Genomic DNA, 7,859 nt, shown 5'->3' on the forward strand with positions numbered 1-7,859 from the left:
TTTAAATAGTACCTAGGTGGTAAACCAATTTAGCCTTAGAGTAAAAGAGTTGATGACAAAAGAGTATTATTATAATGTCATAACTAGTGTGGAGTGGCTGTGGCTTTGACTCAGGTGCCAAAATTCAGGTTTTGACGACACTTAAATTTCTTCAACTATTTGGAAACAATCAGTTTTATCAATCTAAGATATTTTGAATCAGAGGTTCAAACACACCGCCAGCCAGTTTCATGTGACTCACAGCTCTCTTGAGTGGCCCAAACCAGATTAAAATGTAATTGGGAAATATTTAACAAAATAAATAAAAATACAATGAAATTCAGATAATGTTGATATGTGGTTTTCTAAGTCAATATGTGGTCTAGAAGAATGCCTATTTATGATTTAAAGGTCCCTATTTCTAGGTGAGTTTGACACCACTGAGTTAAAGTTCTGGTTTTCAGCAGGGTTGTCCCAGCATGCTCCTATGACATGAGATGGACAAAGTGGGCATTGGGTGACACAGTGGCTAGAGCCCTGGACTTGGGTTCAGGAAGACTTGAGTTCAAATTGGACCCCAGACCCTTACTAGCTGTGTGACCCTAAGCAAGTCACTTAACCTAGTTCTACCTTAGTTTCCCCAACTGTAAAAAGGAGGTAATAATGGCACTTACCTCCCAGAATTGTTCTGAGGACCCAATGAGAGAATATTTATAAGTAGTCTACCACATAGTAGGCACTTAATAAATGCTTCTTTTTAAAGGACACCACAGAATTTTGGACATTAAACTATGCAGATAAAAGAAAATTTATAGATGATTTTGTTTAAAATAAATTTTATTTACCTAGCATACATAGGACAGAATGTATAATAGTCACAAAATAAACCAAATTTGCTTATTATGCCCACACACTAACATGTCAAACCTTGAACTGGCATAAACTTCACAAAAATGGCCGCTGTCAATAATGCAGTTCTTCTGCTCAATTACAATCTATCTCTCTGTCAGTTCCACACATTGGTCCTGGTTCTAGCCTTTTCCACCAGACATGACAGTTCATTAACTAGATAGGTAGATGATAAGTGGATAGATGGATAGAGAGATAGAGGAGAAAGACAGACAGAAAGACAGATGACAGATATCCAGATGATACATAGATAAGTAGGTAGTTAGGTAGACAGAGAGATGATAAATGGATAGATAAGAGACAGCTATCCAGATGGTAGGTAGATAGGCAGATAAATTAGATAGACAGACATATAGAATATAGATGGCCAGATGATAGATGGCTAGATAAATAGATGATAAATAGATAAAGACAGATAATAGTAGGTAGACAGGTGATATGGTAGATAGAAAGATAGGAGATTGATAGATAGATAGATAGATAGATAGACAGACAGACAGACAGACAGATAGGAGATAGATATCCAGATGATAGGTAGATAGATGAACAGATAGATAGATAGATGAATTAGATAGACAGAAAGGGGATAGGTGTCCAGTTGATAGATGGATGGATAGATGGATGGATGGATGGATAGATAAGAGATAACTATCCAGATTATAGGTCGATAGATAGATAGATAGATAGATAGATAGATAGATAGATAGATAGATAGGAGATAGACATCCAGATGATAGATTGATAGATGATAGATGGATGGATAGATAGGTGATGTATTAAATACTTACTATGTGCAGGCAGTGTGCTAACTGTCATACCTCATCCAAGTCTTCTCTTCTTCAGACTAAACATCCCCAGTTACTCATCTGATTGGGCTTCTTCTTCCTCATTCCATCAACAAGCATCCCACCTAATAGTGTTGGAAGGGTTGTGGAAAGCCAGACACACCAACATGTAGATGGTGGAACTGTGAATCTGTCCAGCCATTCTGGAAATCAATTTGGAATTGTTTGAAAAAGACTACTAAAATGTTTATACTTTTTGACCGAGAGATCCCATTATTAGGCATATACCTCAAGTAAGTCAATGACAAAAAGAAAGCCCTCATATAGACCAAAATATTTATGGTTTCACTTTTTGTATTAGCAAAGAACTAGAAACAAGTAAATGTCCATCAAGTGGGGAATGGATACGCTGATGGTAGTCTGTGAATATAAAGGCATATTAGCATGATATAAGAAATGCTAAGTATGAGCACATAGAAGTATGGAAAGACTAATATATTAGTCTTTGATAAAAGTGAAGGAAGCAGAGCCAGGAAAACAATATATACAATAACTATAACACTCAGATACTTACTAGCTGTGTGACCCAGGACAAGTCACTTAATATCTATTTGCCTTATTCCACTGTGAAAGAAAATGGCAAACCACTCTAGTATCTTTGCCCCAAAAAAGCCCATGGACAGTACTGGCATGTTATAATCCATGGGGTCACAAAGAGTTCAACACGACTGAACAACTGAACCACAAAACAATCAAAAGTGAGTAATACAAACTGCAGAGAACAAGGTTGACCCTGAAGAAGAGAGATGAGCATCCCTCCAGCCCTAAGCCTTTGCAGAGGTGAGACGCACGTGAGTGTAGAACATCACCCATATTTTCAAACTTTCTTTATGTACTGATCATTTTGGCTGATTTTTTTCATATTCCTCTTTTTAATCTATTCTTTAAAAAAGTAGTATTTGTTATAGAGGCTCGGAGTGGGGAGGGGGAAGGAAACTGGGAGAAATTTTCACTATATGAAAATAAAAGCCATAATTAAATATTTTTTTAAAAAAATTTAAAACTAGAGACACAGTGACTATAACAACATAAATGGGAAAAAATAATAACCACAAACAGTTATAACTGAATTTTGTGAAATTATATTCACTAAACTTGACCCCAAAGGAGAGCTAGGAAAAAGACACCTCCCACTCAGTTCTCCCACTCCTTTGCAGAAATAGACATGGATGTAGGATATTGCGTACAGTGATAGATTTTATTTTTTGGATGAGAGGTAGTAAGGTATAATGGATAGAACAATATCTTTAGAATCAGGCAAACTTCTCAATCAACAAATATTTGTTGTTGTTGTTTGTCCTTCATTTTCGAAGCAGACCAATGACATCACGGGCAATGTCTTGACTCGCTCATGAGTTGGATTGAAGTGAAACAGAGCTGCACAGTCATCAGCCTCACTCAGCCTTCCAGAGTCATCAGAGTCTAATGGCAAGACAAGAGTCAAGACAACTGGCGATGGCCCAGGATGCAGTGGACAATCTCGGCTCCTACTAACATGCCTGGCACCACACTAGGCACTTGAGATACAGAAACAAACAATCCCGATTCACCATGAGGTTGTGTTCGGAGGAGACGCAAGTATGGATAAAAATATATAGAGTAAATGACGAAAGAGATAGTTTTAGGGGAGACTGAGAAAGAAGACCTCTGTGAGCTGATGCAGGATGATATAAACAAAAATAGGAGGACGATTTATGTGATGACAACTACCTCATAAAGAAACCTGGCTTTAAAAGACTTGAGAAATCTGATCAATGCAATGATAAGCCATAAGTCCACAAACCTGATAATGAAGCATTCTATCCACCTCCACAGAATGTAGCATTTTTGGACATGGTCAGTGTGGGAATTTGTTTTGCTGGACTGTGCCTATGTGTTGTGATGGTTTTATTTTTTTCCAATTGTTCAATTGAAGGGGGAGGCAATAGGAAGGAGAAATAATAAATGTTTGTTAACTGAAAAAAAAGTAGCATGAAATAAATTATTCCAATAATGGTTTTTGGATTAAGTAATACACTAGCACTACAAATTCAAAATGTATACAATATAAATATAAAGTTAAAAAATTCATAACTACATACATATATTGTTGTTGTTGTTTATCCTTTGTTTTCAAAGAGGACCAATGACATCACGGGGTGATGTCTTGACTTGCTCATGAATTGGGTTTCAGTGAGGAAGAGTTGCACAAAGTCAATGGCCCCATTCGTTCTTCCTGAGTCATTGAAGTCCAGTGGCAGGACAAAAGTCAAGACAACCTAGGATGCAGTGAGTGACAAAGTAGTGAAATGAAAGATAATTTGAGCGGGGGTTAATAGCAATTGAGAGGATCGCGGAAAGGTTTCATGCAGAAGGACAGTCAGTCTTCCCTCCCTTCCATGCCCCTCCCAGCAAATACCAAACAATTCTATTTTATCTGCCTAAAAGCTCAAAAGAGAATGCTTAAACTGCTTTCCTACCCCTAGAAAACCAGCCTACTGCCTAGTAGGGCCCTTTAATGCCTAAACCCATAAAGACTTTCTCAAGTGAATAAATCACTCTTGATTGAAATTCTGCAGACCCCTTGCCTATGGGAAACATGAGCTGGTCCTATACTCTGGCTAATCTCATCCTAATAGCACCTGCGTCCCTGACGATAACCACATCCCGAAAGATCGCTCCAGGAATAGAATAAATAACACATGGTCCCTGCCACAGTACAAAGGCCTGGGTGAGCAGAGGAAGCAGGGGCCCTGAACCTCCCAGCCATTCAGAAAAGGACTCATCTGGACAGAAGATGCTCAACGATGAAAATACTCTGGGTTCTGCCCAGAAAGACAAGAAGATGGATGTATTGAGACCTCCCAAAGACAAAGGTAAGGAATTCAGGAGCTAGAAGGAACCTTAGAGAGAGCTAGTGAAATAAACATTCCGTCATTCCCCCTTTTTACAGATGAGGGAACAACGGTCCAGACAGGTAAAGAATTTGCCCAAGATCTCTTTGTGACTCCATTTGGGGTTTTCCTGGCAGAGATACTGGAGTGGTTTGCTGTCTGCTTCTCTGGCTCATTTTACAGGTGAGGAAACTGAGGCAAACAGGATGAAGTGACACCTCCAAAATGGTGGCACTGGGAGCTGAAAGCTCGTCCCCTGATTCCAAATCTGATATAGCAGGAAAAAGTCCAAAAGGGACTGATGTTCTAGTCAGAGGACCCTCTGTCATTTACTACCTGTGGAACCTTGGGTGGGTCATTTCATTTCTCTGACCTCAGTTTCCTCATCTAAAAACAAGAGGGTTGAACTAGATGTACCCTGAGGTCTCTTCTAGCTCTGCAGCTGGGATCCTCTATGTAACCTGGATCTAGTGACTAAGCATCCCTCAGTTTCCTCATTTGTAAAATGAGGCAGTTGGATTAGTGGCTGAGATCCCTTCAAGCTCTGTGTCTGTAAATTTCTTTCCAGTAAACCAGAAATGTCAAACATGTAGCCCACTGAAGCAAATTAAGATGCGATGAGAAATATTCAAGAAAAAAAATGAAAATACAATAGAATGTTAATAATGTTAATTTGTGGTTTTCTAAGGCAATGTGCCCCTTCAGGGATCCTTAGATTTAATGAAGAATTTGTGACCTCTGGCAGTAAAGCACACTCAGAATTTCACCAAAGATCATAGCTCTAGAAGGGAACTCAGAGGTCCAATCCCCTTATTTTACAGATGAGGAAACTGAGGTCCAGATAATTAAATGACTTGCCAGAGCTGGGACTTGAACCCACATCTTTCAGTTCCAGTGGTGTTCTTTCCACTGGACTATATCACCTTCTGAGTCAGTGCAAAAGCTGCTATTATCAGAGACATACATCAGTGGGAAGTCAGTAAGGTCGTGCATAGAACTACTGCTCGAAGGATCTTTGGAGATCCAATCCTAATTAGTCCAAACTCCTCATCTTACATATTAGGAAAATGAAGGCTGGAGAGGTGAAGAATGAGGTTAACCTGACAGGTTTGTTTTGAGAACCAAATGAGATTTTGTATATGTGTGTGCATGTGTGTGTGCATATGTATGTGTGTATATAGGTATGTGAGTATGACAGGTATATGTTTATGTATGTGTGTATAACATCATGTAAGTGTTAGCTATTATTATTAAGTGCCTTGCCCAAGGTCACACAGATAAACATCAGAGACAACATTTGAACCCAGATTCTCAGCCACTAGACCCCATATTTTTTGCAGCACCAGAGCCTAAGCATTAACCCACCCTTTAGTTTGGGGTCAAAAATGAGGGAAGTCTAAACCCTGCCTTTCTCTTGAGACTTCCTGTTCCCCAGTGTCTCAGTCAACCAGAGCCTGGCATTGGGGATTGTCTAGCTCTGCAGGAGAGGAGAACTCTGACCCTTAATGATTGATAAGCCTTGCTTCTAGTATTTCAAGCATCTGCCATTTCTTAAGGGTAGTTATTTTCTTCCCTGATTTGGATTAAAATCTTTCCATGATTTCATTGCTCTGTGGCCAGCCAGGTGATGCCCCTCCCCAAACCTGGTCCTTGGATAGGACAACGGCCATCTAGTCCATCTTGGGGTGTGTACCTAAAGCCTTCCTAGCTTGGGAGAAGTTGCCAGGGCTTATGCTTGAGTCCCTTTGAGAGCCCAAGGTCTCTGCCCTCCCCACAAAGAGGGATCAAAGGAGGTCTTTAATGGGGGAGGGAGGGCAGGGGAGAGGGCAGGAAGCCTGGAGAAATAGATCCTTACTAATGGCTCCCATTAATAGCGCCCTGGATAGTTTATAAAAGGGTTTGCAGTAGGGAGTGTCTCCCTAGTGCCTCTAGGATAAAATACAACTCCTCAGCTTATTGATTTAAACCCTTCACAGTCTATCTTTCCAGGGTAATTATATATTCCTTCCCTTCATACACTGGCTTTTCCAGCCAAACTGACCTTGCTTTTCCCCATATTTTTGTTTTCATGTTCAGCTGTGACCCCATTTGGGGTTTTCTTAGCAAAGATACTGGAGTGCTTTGCCATTTCCTTCTCCAGCTCCTTTTACAGATGAGGAAACTGATGCAAAACAGGGTGAAGTAACTTGCCTGGAGTCACACAGCTAGTAAGTGTCTGAGGCTAAATTTGAGCTCAGGTCCTCCTGACTCTAGGACCAGTGCTCTATCCACTGGGCTACCTAGCTGCCCTTTCCCCCATAGACAATATCCTATCGCCTACCTTCTCACCTTTGCATACATAGCCCATTACCCCATGGAAAGCAGGATGGTGTAGTAGAAAAAAATTTCAAGGATTTGAAGTTGGAGGACCTGTATTCAGAGCCTGGCTGTGCTGCTTACTACCTGTATGACCGTGGACAAATCATTTAACTTTTCCTCATCTGTAAAATGATGAGACTGGACCCTTCTCAGCATAAAATTTATGATCATCCCTACAATGCGCGACTTTCTCACCTCCTATCAGAAGCCTTTCCTGATTACCATTCTAACCCCCCGAGGCTAATACTCCCCGTTCCCCCACCACTTTGTGTAGATTTTGTAATGACATATTTATGTACTTGTCATTTCTCTCCAGCAGAATGTCAACTCCTTGGGGCAGCTAGGTGGTGCAGTGGATAGAACTCTGGTCCTGGAATCAGTAAGAAGACTTGAGTTCAAACCTGGCCTCAGATACTAACCAGCAGTGTGACTCTGGGCAAGTCACTTAACCCCAGTAGCCTAAAAAAAAAAAAAGACTCCTTGAATAAAGGGCATGATTTTTGTCTTGTATCCACATGACCTAGCACATTTTTTAACCAAACCTATTTCCCTGGGAACTCTTGGAGAAGAATTCTCTCTCCCAATGCAGACTGCCACCAAGCTCTACGACTTTAAGTCTTAGAGAGTTGTCTGGATCTGAGAGGCTAAGCGATTTTCTCCGGGTTGCACAGCTAATGCGTGTCAAGGCAACACTGCAAGTCATGTTTTCCTGATTCTGAGGCCAGCCCTCCACCCTATTATACTATACTGCTCCCTCCACCTAGCACAAAGCGAGTGCTTAGTAAAAGGTTATTGAATTGAAAGGATTATGTCCATTTTTCATATCAGGAAACTGAGGCACAGAGCAACTAAGTCCAAAGGGCAGGAAGTTAATAAGTTTTCTAGTATTCTTTCC

The 7,859-nt window shown here is 40.4% G+C and overlaps 1 protein-coding gene across 4 annotated transcripts in view; it reads left to right on the top strand.

Moving 5' to 3' along the window:
- Positions 1-3,726, top strand: part of LOC110221757 (death domain-containing protein CRADD) — a 391,384-nt gene extending 387,658 nt beyond the window's left edge. For 3 of the 4 annotated variants that reach the window (XR_013482903.1, XR_013482905.1, XR_013482907.1), the window contains one exon: positions 1,732-3,726. The gene's annotated coding sequence lies outside the window, so the exon portion shown is untranslated. The remainder of the gene's footprint in view (positions 1-1,731) is intronic. The other variant, XR_013482904.1, reaches the window with a different exon arrangement.
- Positions 3,727-7,859: the final 4,133 nt, after the last annotated feature.

The sequence above is a fragment of the Phascolarctos cinereus genome, unplaced genomic scaffold, assembly GCF_003287225.1.
Source record: "Phascolarctos cinereus isolate Bilbo 61053 unplaced genomic scaffold, phaCin_HiC Scaffold_1;HRSCAF=81, whole genome shotgun sequence".
NCBI lineage: Eukaryota > Metazoa > Chordata > Mammalia > Diprotodontia > Phascolarctidae > Phascolarctos > Phascolarctos cinereus.